This window comes from Leptonychotes weddellii, chromosome 2 (genome assembly GCF_054177405.1).
Source record: "Leptonychotes weddellii isolate Sample4059 chromosome 2, ASM5417740v2, whole genome shotgun sequence".
In the NCBI taxonomy this organism is placed as follows: domain Eukaryota; kingdom Metazoa; phylum Chordata; class Mammalia; order Carnivora; family Phocidae; genus Leptonychotes; species Leptonychotes weddellii.
This window is the reverse complement of record NC_138370.1, coordinates 94,654,066-94,673,755: the sequence shown is the minus strand read 5'-3', so window position 1 is coordinate 94,673,755 and position 19,690 is coordinate 94,654,066. Positions and strand designations below refer to the sequence as shown.

At 36.9% G+C, this 19,690-nt stretch overlaps 1 protein-coding gene across 1 annotated transcript in view; it reads left to right on the top strand.

Annotated features, from left to right (window-relative positions):
• Positions 1–19,690, top strand: part of FAM241A (family with sequence similarity 241 member A) — a 46,079-nt gene that overhangs the window by 20,248 nt on the left and 6,141 nt on the right. The window lies entirely within an intron of this gene.

The following is a 19,690-nucleotide window of genomic DNA, read 5'->3' as shown; positions in this document are numbered from 1 at the left end:
TACTTAGATGTATGGGTGAGAGCATTTGGAATTATGAATATAGGTTAACCTTAAAAGCAAATAGCAATACCTCTAAGGAAGGAGAAGAGAGAAGAGTGGGAAAGATTTGGAACAATAAATATGAAAAATTGGATTAACAGTTAGCAAGAAGTAGCTGCAAGGACTTGAGAGTATGGAAGGAGTACCAGGAACACTGAACCAACATGGTTTTATAACAAGGCATCTGAGCACAATTTTTACCTTAACACTTAGCAGCCTAGAAAAAGGAGCAGGGAAATTGGAGGCTACTGAAAGTTAGGGAGTGGGAGAGAACATGAGACTATGAATTCATAGTTGAAATAGTAGGCAGTGGATTCTAAACTGCAAGGAGAAAGTAAAAGCCAAAAGGGCTAAATCTGTAACTAACCCAGAAGTTTTTTTTGTTTGTTTGTTTTGGGGGCTTTTTTTATAATTTATAATTACTACTTTCTTAATATATGTTTTCATGTATTTGTTTATCATATGATACTGTGTCTTATTGGTGTTTTAGGAATGTGAGACTCCTGCCCTTTTGAAAGAAAGTAACAAGACCTTTTTCAAAAAAAAAAAGTCTTTCTTTTAGAGGCTGAGTGGGACAGTGGAGTGGATTGAGTGAAAAATAATTACAGTGTTTGGAAGTGAGGGGAGAATTTTCAGTCTAAAATGCCTCTGAAACTGACTCCCAGCTTGTTTCTATCATTGTTCTTCTTCCTTCATTTTTATCTCTCCATAATTATATTCATTCAAAAATTATGTTATTTATAAAGGCAGCCTTCCTATGATAACTGGAGCACATTCTACTATGTTAGGACTGTTGTTTATACTACTAAGGCAAGACAATTGCAAGGGGGGGGGAATAAAAGGTGGTTATTTTCTGTCCAAATAAGATACATTTTTCTTTTTTAACTGAATATAGTTGGAAAAATGAAACCCAAAGAATCTGTAGAGTGAACCCAAGGTAAATACCACAAAACCATTTTTAAATAATTTAACATTCTTGCTGAATATAAATGAATCCAGACAAGGGTGACTGTTTGAACAGCTGTTAAAAACTGATATATTAAAACAAATAGAATGTGAATATTTACAAGATTGATTTTTTTATTTATAAGAAAGCATATAGTGTAGGGCTTTAGAACATGGACTTTAGAGCAGAATGCCTGAATGTATGTCTTCACTCCACCAATTACTAGGTGATCTTGACAAAATTACATAATCTCTCTTCCTCAGTTTCCATTATGTTTTGAAGATCAAAGTACTTAAAACACTGCCCAGCACATAATATTCAGTAAATGTTAAGATTTTTTAAATTAATAAATATGTTGTGAAATTCATTAAAAACTTCACTTAAACATTATTTAGTTGTTGTTTATAAGGCTTATACATGTCTACATAGGGCCAGCCTTTAATATGAAGAGAAATAAAAAACAAAAATGAGTCTTTGCAGGTGATTAAATGCTGAAGTAAAGATATTTTTGATAACCACAGAATCAGTTTATAGTACATCAGCTATAACAACTGTTCTATTATATAACAAGACAAAAGCAGTTAAACACACCATATCATTTTTTTTTAACATCATTTAACTAAATATTTGAAAGCATTATGTTAATGATTGTTTTTGGTGGTGGTGGTGGTGGGTTTTTTGCCAACTCTCCTGATTTAATTTTTTGACAAAAGTGACCTTTTTTGAACTAAAGGCCAGGCATTTTGCAACTCTTACACACATATTTAGCCTTAAAATATACTTATTTTTACATAAATGTTAACCTCCTTACTAAATTTTTTTAACTTTTTAAAGTTAAGGATATAGTCTTATTTATCTAATACATTACAGGCACCAGAAAAATGTTTGTTTTTTGTTTGGGGGTGTTTTTTTTTTTTTAAGATTTGTTTATTTATTTGAGAGAGAGAGCGCATGCATGTAAGTGGAGGGAAGGAAGATGGGAAGAGGGAAAAAATATCAAGCAGGCTCCATGCTGAGCACAGAACCCATTTCAGGACTCAATCCCACAACCCTGAGATCATGACCTGAGCCGAAACCAAGAGTCAGATGCTCAACCAACTGAGCCACCCAGGTGCCCCCAGAAAAATGTTTGTTGAATTGAATTGGTTCTATAAATAAAAGTGTTTTTACAGCAAAATTATAGAGCAATTTTACATACAGCAATTATAAATGTTATATTGAATATGCATGATAACTTAAGGTAGTTTTATTCTTATATGTATTTGGGATATTTTCTTCTTTGCTTATTTTCTTTTTGGGCTGCCAGGGATTTAATGTGGGGAGGAGGAAGAAGACAGTGATTTTAATGCTCAAAGCATTTTTTTTTCTTAGAGGGGGTGGGAGAGGGAGAAGGAAAAAGAGAATCTTAAGCAGGCTCCATGATTAGCAGGGAACCTGATGTGGGGACATGGGCCTGATCTCACAACCCTGAGATCATGACCTTAGCCAAAGTCAAGAGTCAGACACTTAACTGACTGAGCCACTCAGGCGCCCCAATGTTCAGAGAATTCTTGATTTACTCCTGACATTTCTGCACCTTTTAAAAACTTTTCCAGGTGTTATAAATACTAATAAAAAAATATTTTAATTATGCTAAAAATTATCTTAGAAAACAGATTTGGGTGTGACATTTAATGTATTGATAGCAACTAAGGGAAAAACAAGACTATTCTGAGATTTTAATTTCTGAATATAATAAGAACAGTCTTTGGGAATTATTTTAGGCTTACTTTAAAAAAATGAGTTAAATCAGCTAAAGTACTTGCTAGACTCTGCTGAGCAAAGAAGGAAAATTGCCTCTTTAATGTTGGGTGTGAGAGGAACTGAGAAAGGAAGAAAAGAAACACATTGATTTTTATTTGTTTAAACTTTAAGTAAACAAAGACTTTTTTAAGTGTTAGTAGAAGAACCATTTGATTAAATGGATCCTCGAAAGTTGAGTTTTTATATTCAGAATTTGACCATTACAGGACATATGAAAAATAATAAACACTCTTCAAAGGCTTAAGATCCCAGGACTGAATGAAAAAAAAAACTAGCCGTCAGGTCATGATCTCAGGGTTATGAGATCAAGCCCTGCATCGGGCTTCACGCTGGGCACGGAGCCTGCTGACAATTCTCTCTCTCTCCCCCCCTCTCCTTCACCTCCCCCACCCTGCTCTCTTGCTCTCTCTTTATAAAAAACAAACAAAACAAAACAAAAAAACCCCAACCATCCACCACCCAGGATCATCCAATTCACTCTTACAGGAATTGTACCTCAATTCATCATCAAAAACAATTAATGTCCAGAAACAACCAAGGTAGGATTTCCAGAACAATGAAGTAAGGAACTCAATGGGCTTTTCCCCCAGCAAAACAACAATTTTACTGGTGAAAATTATTTAAAAACAACAATTATTCAGTCTTTGGGAATTATTCTAAGGGCATACAGCAAATCAAGAAACATCCATTAAAGGAAATCTACTATATATATCAGAACGTGAGTTTTTATGGCATTTGAGCCACAACCCATTACTTCTTCCTCATAATGTCCCCCTCACAGGGCTCCAACCCCAGCATGTTAGCCAAGAAGCCAAGAAGATGGGGTTTCTTCTCTCCCTAACCCCAGCTGTCTAGAGCTACAGTTTGACCATAGAGGAGTAGGCATCTGGTGTTTCTCATCTCCCTGGGCCCCCCATCAACTCCATATTACAGGAATTCTATTCCACATAGGCATGACTGAGAGGACCAACTCTCTCTTCAACCAGGGACTCTCAGCAGAGCAAGCTGAGAACACTGTGGCCGATTACCCTGCCCTAACTCACCACAGGGTAGAGGTTCCACATGAAGTGAGACAAGCCAAGACCAGAGCTGCTCCCCGACTTTCAGTGTATACTTGTAGAGTAGGGTTGTCACTGGAAAAAGAGGGTCTCTTTCCCCAACTCCAGTGCATTGGTGCAGATGTTCTGCCCGGGGGTAAAGGCAGATCATACAGGTAAACAGCTCCACAGATCTGACTGACAACACTGACTTTATTTGTAAGAAAGAGCATAGAATTCCATGCCTAAGGGTGTACAAAACAAATCTTGTTGGGGAGCCATTAAGAGGAGGCTGGTAGCTCCATAATGCATCAAACCAACAGAGCAGCCAAAAGTTTTAAAGAAAGAACCAGGGAAAGAGTCAGCCAAGAATAGCCCTCCTGGCATCATAATCAACTGTGATGATCAGGAAGGTAATGTGCATGTGCAAGGCTGCACGCACTCAGCAGCAATCAGAGCAGGATGTGGGGCAGACTTGAAAGCATTCCCCAAGCTGCACACAGACCCATCAACACAGGGCAGAAGCCTCACAGGAACAAGGGGCTTCAACACAACCTGTGATCAAACACTTATTGAGCAATAGTAAGTTACTCTGACCCAGAGGTAACTCCTAGGAAGCAAGGCCCACAAATAATATCACAATCACTCCTGGCATTCTGAAAAACTGTGCACATGCCCAAGGCTGTGCCCTCTCAGGAGCAGTCAGAGTGGGAACTTCCAAGCTACTAGTCCCTGGTGAATGTGGGGCAAACAAGTAAAATCACTGAACTAGAATAGCAATGTCTAACCTACAGATACAGCCAATAGTAGAGAGTAAAATTGACTGGCAAAGGAGGCTTGAACACAACCTTTAACCAATGGCTTGTGCTAACTCAGGAGCAACCCCTAAATAATAAGCCTAAAAGATAAAAATAGTGGGGAAAAATATGAGTAGAAACATCAGAAGCTGCAAGCTGCAGGGAAACAGACTTTGCAGAATTCGTTCAGGCAAGTCACAAAGCAAATAAACAATCAAGCAAACAACAGCAACCACCTCTAGGGTCGGGTAGGAGATCAGTATCTAGTGTTGCTAAAATATATTATCTACAGTGCCCAATTATCAACACAAAATTATGAAACATGGAAAGAAATAGGAAAGTATTACCCATAAACAGGGGGGGGAAAGGAAGTAGAAAATGCCTTTGATGGGTCCCAGATAATGTACTTAGCAGACAAAGACTTTAAAACAGTAATATAAATACATTCAAAGAACTTAAAGGAAACCAAGCTTAAAGAATGAAAAGAAAGTATAATGACCATGTCTCATCAAACAGTGAATATTTTTTTAATTAAGTGGAAATTGTGGAATTAAAAAATATAGTAAACCAAGTAAAAATTATTTGAGCTGGCAAAAGATAAAAATCCGTGAATTTGAAGATAGATTATAAGAGAGATTACATGATCTGAAGAACAGAGAAAAACAATGGAAAAAAATGAGTAAAACTTTAGAGAATTGTGGGACATGATTAAGCACACCAATGTACAAATAATGGGAATAACAAATAGAGGAGAGAAAAGGAGAGAGTAAAAGTATTCTAAGATCTAATAGCTGAAATTATTTTCAAATTTAATGAAAAGCACTAAGTCAGACATCCAGGAAATTCGATAAAGTCCAAATAGAATAAACACAAAGCAGTCCACTTCCAGACACATCATAGTCAAAATGTTGAAAGATAGAGAGAAAAAGAAAATCTTGAAAGCAGTACAGGAAAACAACTCGTCATATACAAGGGAACCCCAGTAAGATTAATAGTTGACTTCTCATCAGAAATACTGGAGAATAGAAGGCAGTAGGGTAACACATTCAAAGTGCTGAAAGTAAAAACGTATCAATGAATGATCTTATATCCAGCAAAATTATCTTTCATAAATGAAGGTGAAACACATTCCCAGATAAACAAAAGCTGAGAATTTTTTGCCAGCAGATCTTACGAGAACTATCAAAGAAAGTTAGGAGGATGAAAGCATGTAACACCAGAGAGTACTTTGAATCCACACACACAAAAACAAAGAGCACTTGTAAAGGTAATTATGTAGATAATTCCAAAAGAGTATAATTACATATATCTTCTCAACTGATTTAAAAAGCAATTGCATAAAACAATATGTATATAATTGTATTGTTGAGTCTAAAACATTGAAATGTAGTACACTTGATAATATCAACACAAGAAAGGTAGTGGTATTGTTGTGAGAGCTTGTATTAGAGTGAGGAAATGACACCAAATAGTAACTCAAATCCACAGGAAGAAATGAAGAGAACCAGAAAGGGAGAGAGGTTGAAAAGACAGATTTCATACCAGCCAAAGAACAAGAGATATTTAAAAATATATAAATGCTTATTCTTTTATCTTCTTTTGAGACACTTCCTCTTAATTGCTTATGACTAGGAACTGTACCTTTTCCCTACTTATAAAAGTTCACTTACAAAGACAAAGGGCAAGATTTAGAATGAAAGACAATGGGTGTGCCCGTGCACATTTGTGTGTGTGTGTGTATATGTGTGTGTGTGTTGGGGGGAAGGCGCATACAAGCTAAAATAAGCCTCTTGAACCATTATAGTACATAATCTTGCCAGGTGCTCTGGTTAATGCAGTAAGGAAAAACATTATTCTAGGATTTAATCTTTTAATTAATTGGTAAAGTACTATTTATTAGTGTTCTTCATATTGATTTTCCTGGAATGCAGTAATTGGGATCTTCACTATTATTTGTTTGGTTACATCTTGCCTATTTTCAATATTCATGCATTAATCCTCTTGGAGAGGAAGTCTTCTCCATTTAAGAGGCTATCCTTGACCCTGTCCCCAAATTTTCTGTCTTATCTAAAAATTTAGGTTTTGGCTTTATAAATGCTCAGTGCATACTTTATGGCCAAGCTATACAGAAACGTTTACATACTGAGGTTTAAAATGGGAATAGTATTACCTAACTGGTAGAGTGCCATAGTTCTGGAATCAGTCCAAGATTCAATCTTGGTTCTTCCATATACTATTTATATATTATGTATCTCTTTTTGAGTGAGTAGTCTCAGACACATAATACACCTTCCCCATAAGGTTATTTTGGATATTAAATAGAATAACATAGGAAACAGGCATATAGCGGGTATTTAATACAATGTTTGTTACCTTAAGCCATAAATGTGAGTGGGGAGAATGCAGAGAACAGAGGGATGTGACCAGAATAGAATTTATTTTAGGGGACAGTTAGAAAGTAGGCTGAATTAGTAGATTGGTTACATAGAATACTTCGTAAGGTCTTATAATCTAGATGGAAATGTCTAAAATATGGCAGACACTGAGAATAAAAAAGAGGGAAAAACATGATTTTTGCTGATTTGCTACTTACAGCCCATTGAGAAAGAAAAACATAAATTAGATAATCACACAAACAAAACACAAAATTCGGGGCGCCTGGGTGGCTCAGTCGTTAAGCGTCTGCCTTCGGCTCAGATCATGATCCCAGGGTTCTGGGATCGAGCCCCACATCAGGCTCCCTGCTCTGCGGGAAGCCTGCTTCTCCCTCTTCCACTCCCCCTGCTTGTGTTCCCTCTCTCGCTGTGTCTCTCTCTGTCAAATAAATAAATAAATCTTTAAAAAAAAAAAAACACAAAATTCATCTGATGTAAGGATAGCTATGTGGTATGACAAGAGCATTTAACAAGGAGATTTTTCTAGCAGAGGTCAGGACTGACTTTCTTGAGATCTGAAGAATGAATAGGAGTTATTAGATGAAAAGAAGAAGGTAGAACATACCGGGCAGAGGAAATAACTTTTAAAAAGCTTTGGGTCAAGAAAAGCAAGCAAGTATGAGAGATGCAAATTAGGACAGGGAGGGGAAAGTAAAGAAAGTGAAGGAGGGAACAAAGTATAAGATGAGGCTGAGTGAGAAAAGCAAGTAGAATCATGCAGGAAGAATTAGGTAGATTAGGGAGAAATGGATTCAGATGTCAGAATCAACAGGACCTACTGATAAATTGGATGTAGGAAATGAGGAAAAGCATTTTGCAGATCATTCCGAGGGTTCTGGCCTGTAGAAACTAAGGATGGATTTCATTCCTGACAATCTGTTCATTGAATGAAGGCCAGTTTTGAGGAGGGAAATCATGTGTTTGGCCTTGGATGGGTTGAATATTGAAGTATATTCAAGATATTCAAGTGTAAATGTCAAGAAGGCAGTTGAATATATGGGTCTAATGTGCAAAAGAAAGGTCTGAGTTGGACATAATATTTAATTGATTATATTTATTAGTAAATATAACTAATTTTTAGGGAAAAATGTGGAGTGAAAAGAGATGAGGGCTTGGACCAGAGATTGATGGCAATATTTAATAGCTGTGTTGAGGATGATAAACCCACAAAGGAGACAAAGGCATAACCAGATGGAGTAAAGTAGAACCAGGAGAATGTGATATCATAAAATGCAAAAGAAGAGAAAAAATGGTCATCATAAATGCTACTTAGGAATGGAATAAATGAGAACTGAAAAATGCCTATTTAATTTATTGATATGACAGTTTATTGGCAACCTTTTCAAGAGCTGTTTTGGTGGTGTAATTGGGACAGAGCCAGACTGGAATAGGATGAGATGTGAATGGATAGAGTAATTATCCATGGATCTCTTGACCTAAGAGCTTTTGTTCAGGACTGTTTTTTCAAGGGTATTTGTTGTTAAGTGAACAGACTTGGAAGATAGGGACACTGTCTCCTTCTGGAACAGAGAGCAAATTTGTTTGCTGTCCAGTGTAATAAAGATAATGTCTCCCTCTGGGACAAAGGTCCGGCAGGTTTGCCTGTAGCCCATAATAGAAGATTAGAGTCCTCAAAATTCACAGTTCCTCAGTTGTGTACAAACTCACTGCCTGCAGCATCTACCTGTGCCACTCTGTGTCACCCTGTGGGACTTAGGAGGAAAGGGGAACCAACATCAACATGAAACCCATGCCGCTTCATGTGGCCTGAGTAATAAAGTCCTTTGCCTCTAACCCAAACATCTTATGTCTTCTGCCAGCATCCATGAAACTGTGATAGGCTAATTTGTTAACTTGCAAGTAGGATAAAATATCAGTCTCTTAGAGGTCTTGGTAACCATGAAAAAAAAAAATGGAAACAAGCCAAGTGAATTGTTTTAAACAGTTGGGCTATGAACAAGAAGAAAAGACAAGGCAGAATTAATAGAGGATGTGGCATGGAGGGAGTCTTGTATTAAAGAGTAAAGATCTAAGCATGTAGAAATACTGATGAAGGGCCAGTTGAGAGGGAGAGATTGAATATACATGAGACAGAGGATAATGGTAGAGGGATAATCTAAGGTAGGAAAAGAGCCTACATATAGGTAAGAGGAATTGGGACAAAGAAGGGGAACACTTCCTTGTTTCTTTATGTGTAACAAAAAAGAATACAGAGAAGAGGGACATAAACTGAAGTAGGTTGTTACATTTAGTATCACAAACTTAAGGAAGCTCTTTTCTGACTGCTTTTCTTTTCCCTGAGAAGTAGGAGCTCAGGTAATTTGCTGGAGGAGGGGGATAGAGAAAGAGAGAAGCAGAGGTTTGAAAGAGAGAAGAGGTCTGAAAGTCTGTGAAGGGAGCAGAAAAAATGAGCTGAGCAGAGAAATGAAGTAGGAATGCAGGGTATTTGAAGATCTGTTGGGGGCTAGTGGTCAAAAAGTAGTGGTACCAATATACCCAATGTTATGACTTTCTCTAGCACCACCCAGGTGCGGGCAGAGAAAATAGTTACGTTCCTCTAAAAGTAAGGTTTTGCCCAATAAGACAATGGAGTTGAAAACTTTATTGAAATTCTGGGCCATAGAACTCAAGCTGAATGAGGATAAAGAAGAAGGGAATGGACTCGGCTAGTGGATGGAGGGAAGTTAGAGATCAGTGGACTACAAGCCCAATGAGGTTGAAAAAATAGTCAGTGGGAGTAGTTGAATAAGCAAGGTAAAAGGAGAAAAGGTTGTAGCGAGAAGATTTAGGAGTTGTTCATTCATTCATCAGTTCTGTCATTCATTCAATAAAAACCTCAATTCACAGACTAGTATGTACTATCTAAAAATTACTTTCCTCTTCCTTGGTATGCATCTTGAGATGTATACTTGAGATGTATAAATTTACCTCCCCAGTTATGATTTCCTTAGGTTTGCTTTATTGTGACTGGCTGTCCTTGATAGCTACGGAAGACCAACCAAAAGTAGCAAGGAAAAATCAGCATTTTAGTTTTTACCCTGTATTTTCTTGTGTTGTCTGAATATGTATAATAACCATTTATCCATGTGTTCAAATGTAGTTTTTTAAGACAATTTTTAGAAAGTTATATCTAAAAATGCCCACTTGGATAACCCCCATTAATTGCTGTTTTTAATATTATCAATACATTTATCATATTAGTTATTGCTAGTAACAATAAATCCACATTAATGAGGAAGTAGTTGAGCACTATTGTGAAGAACACAGGCTTTGGAATTAACAATACTTACTGTAAAAATGGAGATTAAATGCCATAAAGAATGTAAAGTACTTAACACAATATCCAGTATATAGTACACATTCAGTTAATAATAGCTATTATTTTTATTGTCATCATCATCATCATCATCCATAGTCAGAACTCTTGATTCCAAGTGACAAAATTCAACTCCCCTAAATTTTGCAAAATAGGAATTTACTGGCTCATGTAACTAAAAACCAGAGGTAGATGCACTAGCTAGAGTCTGGTGTTGAAACTATATCGACGATATCATTTCTTGGCTTTACTTTATATTGGCTTCATTTATAGCAAGCTTTCCCCTCATGGTAATAAGATGCCCTGCATCTTACCAGCTAACCAACAGGAGTGAAAGAAAAATGTCTCTTTTTTAATAGTTGCAGCAAAAGTCTTGGGTAGAGGTGTTTCGTTGGCCTATCTTGGGTTACATGCTCATTCCTTAACTAATCATATGTCCAAGGAAATGGAATATTCTGATTGGCCAGGCCTCGAACAGGGGAAGTGGAACCTCTTCAACCAAGACACAGGGACTAAGAGCGGATGGGGGATGGTTTCTCCAAAGTTAAATCAAGGGGCTGCTAGCAGGAAAAGGTGGAGTAAATACCAGGCAGGCAAAAACAGCAGATTTCCAATACTGTACATGTAATACTGTGCAGTAATACAAATGTTATACTGCAAACAGGAAAACAGTTGAAAGTGCATTTTCAATTGTCACGCACTCAGCAAAAGCCTGTTTACAGAATGTAGCCTATACTCTTCTTAAAGTGAATAAACAGAGGTCTTGCCATACTCGTGTGCACAGATTGTGCCATAGGAAACATCCCACCTCAACTTCTATATAATTAAATTGTCATAACACTTGAAGAAAAATACAACTGAGGGGCACCTGGGTGGCTCAGTCGTTAAGCGTCTGCCTTCGGCTCAGGTCATGGTCCCAGGGTCCTGGGATCGAGCCCCACATCGGGCTCCCTGCTCTGCAGGAAGCCTGCTTCTCCCTCTCCTACTCCCCCTGCTTGTGTTTCCTCTCTCGCTATGTTTCTCTCTGTCAAATAAATAAAAATCTTAAAAAAAAAAAAAAAATACAACTGAATTTAATTATCATGAGAAAGATGATCACTAAGGTATTAATTATCTCAAGCAACACGGTACAATAGAAAGAGAAGTAAAAATCACAAGATATAAGGCTACCAAAAATATAGTAGTAATAATAGTTACCATATATTGAATGATTAGTATGTGTATTCTAAAAGCTTTTTACCCATTTCTTCATTTTAGTATCACAACTCTCTTGAGTTAGGTATTACTGTGTTCCTTTTATACATGGGGAAACTGAGGGTCAGTGGTTAAGTAATTTACCTTCTATGTGTGCAGAGCAACATTTGAATCTGTCCTAGTTGCTTCTAAAGCCTGCTGTCATTAATAAGCTGAGTGACTTAACCTCTTACTCCTTATTTCTTAAAGTAGATTTTGTTTTAATTATCTTTAAGGATACTTCCCTCTTAAAAATCCTATGATTATGTAAGGGTTCACCTTTAATTTCTCATCATTAATTTTGTGTGTCTTATAAGAAGGTTTTGAATCAATTATAATGCCTCTTTATTTTTATGTATGTCTTTAATCATGGACGAAAAAATAATAATATCACTATCTTGGTAAGAACACTTCAGCGTGCATGTCATAGCATTATTGTATGATCATGAAGGAAACTGCGCTTTGGACAAATGTTCTTTCATCAGGACCTCAAATACAAAGAATAAAATCTGGCAAATACACAAAGTGACTGATGTTAGAACAGAGGGAAAAGCACCATCTGAATTTCTGCACTGGTGTACCACTTTCTGTATGAAGTGTTTTGTGTGGTTGGCTTTTTGGTTTTTGTTGTTGTTGTTGCCATATTGCATTTCTGCCAAGTATATCTCCTCATACTTGTTTGGAATCTTTTTTTCCACATTTGAATCTGAATTCTAGTCAATACTGAAAGGGCTATGAAAAATCCACTCAACTGTTGCATGGTTTACATTTTTATATAAGATAAAAATAAAAATTTGAGTAATTTTTTGCTTGATAAACTCACTTTCAATATACTGTAAACTGTGAGAAAAGATGTAAAGCAAAAAAAGATGCCAATGTTCATTTCACTTTGTTAAATGTATTCATTCTGTGAAAAATGAAAACGTGTTTACATAGCTTTTTTTTTTGCAGTTCAAATATGTAAAATTTACTCTGAAAACTAAGTAGCATTAGACAGAGGCTAGCTATTAATATAATAATAACTGGAGGGAGTATAGTATAGGGATTAATGGAGTGGTCTCTGGAGTAAGAGCTCCTCCATTTACTAAGAATAAGTCAATGGCCAGACATTTAATACCTGTGAAATTTAGTTACCTTAGCTGCAAATGAGGGAAAATAATAATGCTTCCACAGCTTGTGGAAAGATCAAACAAGATAAAGTTTGTAAAGCCAGTACCTAGCCCACAGTAGGCACGCAGTTTTAGCTTTTCTACCATATCATTGATAATACCGCCACTTACTACTATTACTCTGAAAATTACAAATGTGAGAGTCAAGGACTCAAGATCTCCTCTGTTTATATTACTCTCTACTCTTCAAATACAATGGTTTAGAAATTGAGCTGAGCATGTAAATTTTTTTAATTTTGTTTAATTTTATTATATTATGTTAATCACCATACATTATATCATTAGTTTTTGATGTAGTGTTCCATGATTCATCATTTGCATATAACACCCAGTGCTCCATTCAATACGTGCCCTCTTTAATACCCATCACCGGGCTAACCCATCCCCCCACCCCCCTAATTTTTTTTTTTTTTTTTAGAGAGAGAGTGGTGGGGGAAGGGGCAGAAGAAGAGGAAGAGATAATCCAAGCAGGCTCCATGCCCAGCATGGATTTAGGGGGCGGGCTCGATCTCACAACCTGAGATCATGACCTGACTCAAAACCGAGTCAGATCCTTAACCAAGTGAGCCACCCAGGTGCCCCAAGCATGTACATTTCAGCTAGCAGCTACCATATCTTGTAATCTAGTCTAGAATCTATTTATAAATATTTGAACAAATTCACATCTGTACTCATGGAGGAACAAAATATTTGATGTTACATGTAACTTTTATTTTTTGTGGGTTTTTTGTTTTGTTTTGTTGCCTAACGTGTTATTATTGTAAAATACTTCTATTGTTCATTCAACAAATACTTATTATGAACCTACAATAGGCCAGGCACAGTGCGATATACTAAGTATTAATGTTAAAATTTATAAGACATGGGGCGCCTGGGTGGCTCAGTCGTTAAGCATCTGCCTTCGGCTCAGGTCATGATCCCAGGGTCCTGGGATCGAGCCCCGCATCGGGCTCCCTGATCCACAGGAAGCCTGCTTCTCCCTCTCCCACTCCCCCTGCTTGTGTTCCTGCTCTCATTATGTCTCTCTCTGTCAAATAAATAAATAAAATCCTTAAAAAAAAAATTTGTAAGACATGGTTCTGGCCATTAATGGCCTTGCCCTTCCTATCAAAGCTGGTGACAGGAAATAGATATATAAAGAAATAATTTTTATAATAAAATATTGTGGTAGGCAGAATAATGCCTCCCCAGAAATGTCCATATTTTAGTCCTTAGAATTTGTGAATGTGATACCTTAAATGGCAAAAGGGATTTTGCAGATGGTATTAAATTTAAGGACTTTGAGATGGGGAGATTATCTGGATTATCCCATTAGGCTAGATCTAATCACATGGGTCCTTAACCGCCGAGAAAGCAGAGAACCTTTCCCTGCTGTGGTCAGAGAGAAAAGTTAACTAAGAAGAATGGTCAGAAGAGCTGCAACATTGCTGGCTTTGAAGATGGAGGAAGGGGGCCAGGAGCCAAGGAATATGGACAGCCATTAGGAGCTAGTAAAGGTAGGCAAATAGATTCTCTCCTAGAGCCTCTAAAAAGAAATGCAATCCTGCTGACATGACTTCTAACCTACAGAACAATAAGGTGATAATTTTTTGTTGTTTTAAGCCACTAAGTTTATCGTAATTTCTTATATCAGGAGTAGAAAACTGATAAAAATACAATAAATTGTCTTTACTTAAAGGATTGTATGTAGAGAAATAGAAGAAGATAAGGATCACTTTCCAAAGTTGTGTCAGAAGAGCTAGGAAGACTTTTCCAAGAAGACCCACAAAAGTCATTGTTCCAAAGTGGATCACATGCACTTTCCAAAGCCAGCTTCTGGTAAAGAGAAGTTTATTACTCTTAAGACTTGTCATCTCTGGAGCTATAGGTGGGGTCTGCCTCACCTGAGGAATGTGGGCTGGAATAGGTTCTAATAAGAAAGAGGAAAGAGGGAATGGATGCTTAATAATTTCCCAAACAGAAATACTGCTAACCTCATTAAAATCTATACATTGTTTTGAAATTACTATAATAAAAATACTTTGGAAAAAAAAGATCATCTTTTGTTTGGCAAGAAGTGAGCAAGGTAGAAAACCTATCAAGATATTGCTCCAGTGCTTGCCAGACACATGATAAATTTTCTCCATTTATTCAACAAATATTTATTGAGTTCCTTCTATATGCTGCTATTCCCAACACAGCCCCTGCTACATACTGATACTAGAGGATAAGTGGTCAGCAAAAATAGATATTGTCCGTATCCTCATGTACAGTGATAGAGACATTCATCAAATAATCACACACACATCTACACTGATTTAGAATACACTGAAAGAGCATTCTATGGTGCTATGAGATTGAGTTGAGGCTTAGGCTGAGGCTAAATGAGGAGCAGGCATTAACTGAGCAAGGGAGGGAGGAGAGTGTTGTTAGGCAGAGAAAACAGCACGTGCAAATCTTCGGCAGACAAAAGCATGGACTGTTCAAGAGGTTAGAGATCTGTGTGGCTGAAACACAAAAAGGCAGAGGGAGGCTGATGACAGGAAGAGGCCAGAGACCCAGGGAGAACCCAGACTAAATAGGGCCTCCTAGGTCATGTAAAAATTTTGGCCTTAATCCTAAAAGCAGGGTGGAGTGATTGGATTTGCATTTTAAAGGATCACTTTGGCTGCTGTGTGGTAGTTTATAGGGGAACCAAGGAATATGTGCAAGAGCAGTTAGGAAACTACTAGAATAGTCAAGGCAAGAGATGTTAATAGATTATTTTGGGATTACAGCAATATACACAATAAAGAAATATTTAGAAGGTAAAATAGAGAGGATATGTTGATGAGCTAGATGTAACGGGGAGGGATGTGGGAGGAGTCATGAAGGCCTCAGGTTTCTGGCCTTTGGATCTGGCATATGGATGGTGGTATCATTCGTGTAGCTAGAGAGCATTGAAGGAGCACTACTTCCTCACAAACCATCCAGGCTTTTTAAATTTTATTGTAAATAAGAATTTATAAAAATTATTGAATTGAATGCACTTTTGATATCTGCATGAGGCAGACCAGAAAAAGCAAAATTCTGTTAATTGTGGTAGTTTTGTAGCATTACATGTATTTCATTTTATCTACCCTATCCACTACTCAAATCATAATATATTTTTTAATACAACTTCCCTAATTTCAATATACTGTATTGCAATAATTCTATTTAGCTATCCCACCTATTAACTTTGTAAACTCAAAAAAAAAAAAAAAGCCTTAAATGCACTAATTGATCGAAAGAAGGGAGAGATCAAACTAATCAATTATAAGCATGCAGGTCTTTATCTCAACTACTTACCTACAGTGGAGTACTGATGGCAGCCCCTACCAGAGCTCAAGAGCCAATTGTTAAATTTCCAGGAACCTTGCAAGCTGGTTGTAAGTAGCCTGAAATTGAGCACAGCAGAAGGACTGGCTACAGAAACTGGAAAAAACTATGGAATTGGCAAACAATTCAAATCAGAGATCCACCCACCCCAACTCCCACCCTGGACAAAGCCTACTGCTAAACCCTTACCAGTGTACCAATGTTTGTACCTTTTAGAATTATGGTATTTGGGGTGGATGTTATGGATATAGAAAATACTGTAATAAAACTGACTATAATCTCACTGATTTAAAAATGTTGCCTATTTTTTTTTTCCATGTGCTTAAATGTCTTTCCTTTAGGATTGTTTGAAACCTATCTAATTCTTTGCTGGATATTTTGGATGTTTCCACAGAACTTCATTTGTATATAGGCCACTTTTAGGCATTCTTCTAATGATTTTTACTTTTTCCTCTCCTTTAGATTGCCCAGATTAAGAAGTGCTGCAGTCAAGTGGCAAAATTTTAGTAATTATTGAATCTGATTATAGGTATATAGGGGATCATTGTATTTATTTTTCTCTAATTTTGTGTGTGCTTGAAGGTTTTCATATTAAAAAACGAAGCAGGCTGGAGCAGCCACATCTTGCCCAGACCAGCCCTTCCTGGGTCTTCCACTTCCAGTCTCAATCCCAGCAGGTATTCTCAGATCTAAGATGATGTGATCCATTGCTGCCTCCTCGCTTGGCCTCTAGGAGTTAGCTAATTCCTTGTTTTGATTTAAGTCTTGCAATACCTACTTCTTCCCTGAAAAACCCACAAGCAGTCTGTAGAAAAAGTTAAAGTGAATCTTCAGAAGGAACCATATCAGATTAGGGGACTTTCTTTGTACTACAACCACAAAAATACTGAAAGAAAAAAGTCTTAAAATTCTTCAGTAACAACAGAAAACCCCAAAGTACAATGAGTGCATAGATTAAAAGAAATTGGACAAGGAAAAAAGAAAACAAAAAACTTTAATAAAAAGTAAAAAAAAAAGGAGGCCAGAAATGATTATCAACAATACAAGACACTGGAGGAGTAGAGAGAAGTGAGGCACTGGAAGAATTACAAACTAAATCAAGTAGTCTTCAAGTTCTGTCCTGAAGAAGAGAAGGGCTTGATCTCAGGCAAGAACAAGATTTTTTTTTCTTTTATAATGTAGAATATCATCATGGAACACATAAAAGTATGAGAAGCTGAGAAACATAAAATTCACCCAATCACAGCACATCGGTGAGGAATAAACTAGTTTAGAAATGAAACACAAATATTGAGGAAAGGTTAACAAGTAAATTATAATTCAAGAGAAAATTATCATTATCAAAAGGAATCATGTAAATACATTTTATGGATTAGAAAACTGAAGCTCACGAAAGTGATTTGGTCAAGGTCACTCAGTTTAAGTGTTAGAGCCTGGATTTTTAACTCTCTGGATTTCAACTCCCTCTACAGCATTTTGTTTTTTCCACTCTTTTTTTTCTTTTTTTTTGGTAGAAATGCAAGTTCAAAACTAATTTTAAAATTATATGTAAATATAATTCAAAAATAATTCTGGCTTAAAATATACTTAACAATGATGCCCCAATAAGTTTCATTTTTGTACTACTTCATCAATGACACTCTGTTCTACATAAATTGTTGTTATAAGGGGAAAGATCACTTTAAAGTCCTATTGAAAATCATTTTATCTGCTATTGCAAATAAAAATTAGATTTTTTTCACTCCCTCTTTCCTTAAATATATACTTTAAATTGTATATATTTAGACTAGATAATAAGGCATTTTTAAAATGAAAAAATATTTTTATTTACATATTGATGGCTGAAATGATCAAGCTTTGGTTTCTACTAAAGGAATCTAAGTTTGATTCATGTATTTGAAGAGTGCCTCAAAACTTGCTCCAATTCATTGGCTCTTTTTGGCAGGTGACTTTTGTCTTCTAAGTTTACTTTCCTCTGGTATAGACAGCATACTTAATGGTATTTTACTACTTTTTACTATGTCAAACCCTATACCTAAAAATTTTTTGTTATATGAATAATTCTCCATCTTGCACCTACAATGAGCTAGTAGGTATTCAGTAAATAATTACTGATTTGAATCATGACTCCTAAATGCAATTAGGTTTAATAAATTACCAGACAATTATGTCACCTACATGACATAGTTTTTCTTTTGTGGCTGTATTAGGGTCTAGTGAGGAGAAATTATATCAATGATTTCAACAAAGATAATTTAAAGAATTATTAATTAGGTGTTTAAGAATGGAAAAGGCAGAAACAGAACAGTAAGGCAGTGATTTCTCGAATGATGGTCACCAGGCAGGCATCATAATCATCACCTGGAAACTTATTAGAAACGCAAATTCTGACTCCAACCCCTAGCCCTGGTTTATGAAATCAGAAACCCTGGTGATAGGCCCAACAGTCTGTGCTGTAACAAGCCCTCCAGGGGATTACAAAGTATGCTAAAATTTAAAAATCATGTAGGTAACACAACTGGAAGCAGCCCCCACTCCTAGGCCTGGCCTGGGGCAGCAAAGAAAGGGGTAGAATTACTAAAACTGAGAAGATTGGGGAAAGGCCCTGTGGAGCTGAAACTCAGACTTTCAAGAACCCATCATTGCTCGCCCAGTTCTGGTGTCTCTGTACTCAGAGCGGGGGATCCCACAGAACTAAGAACAAGATAGCTGAGGAATAGGCACCCACAAGTTGGATCTGGTGTCTCAAGAGGCACATTGAGATTGGTTCTGCAAGTGTTGGGAAATCCCCAAATTGAGATCAGTGGCTGCTACTGGAAGAAATTTCTACTACCAGAGTGAAGAACTGGTGCTAGAGCAAAACTGACACACCAACAAACCCATCAGGAGCAAACAAGAGCAAATCCCTTTCCTCCTCCAGCTGCGCAATGTCTCATTCACCCCTCTATTGGCAGAGACTAACACGGAGCCAAATATGTTCTAGAATTACAAGGAGTGGTTTCAAGCTGAGAGACAGTAGCTCAATAACTGGCATGAAGGCCTTACTTGTAATAAGAGGTAATAGAAATAGTAAACATTTTTTGATATGCATATTGGGTACACGTGGACATTTTCTTAGGAGCTGATTTCTAGGTGGACTTTTGGACGTATTGTATAAAATTATTCCTATGTGAAAACTCTTTGTCTCTCCTGATGGGATTAATAAGATGCACTTAGGACATTTCTAGAATTTGGACAAGAAACCATGCAAGGGCCTACACGGAGGTCTCCTTAGCCAAAGCTAAGACTGAAAGATCACAGCAATGATGGCTGAGGAATGCTCAATGGTAGCAACAAGATTTGCTCAAGTCAGCTGAGGCTAGGTTTCTTAAAGTCTCAGTGTCAAGGGAATGGACGAAAAAGCTTACTTACACAAGACAGAGCAATCTGGGTCCCTGCCTCAAAACAGGAAGTTGGTAGAAAAGTTATTTTAAAATCATGGTAAAGAATAAGGACAATACAAACATGATTCCTCATTTAAGCAGCTGTCTTTTATAATCCCAGGAAACTAGAAAATAAATGGAAATGAATCAGCTC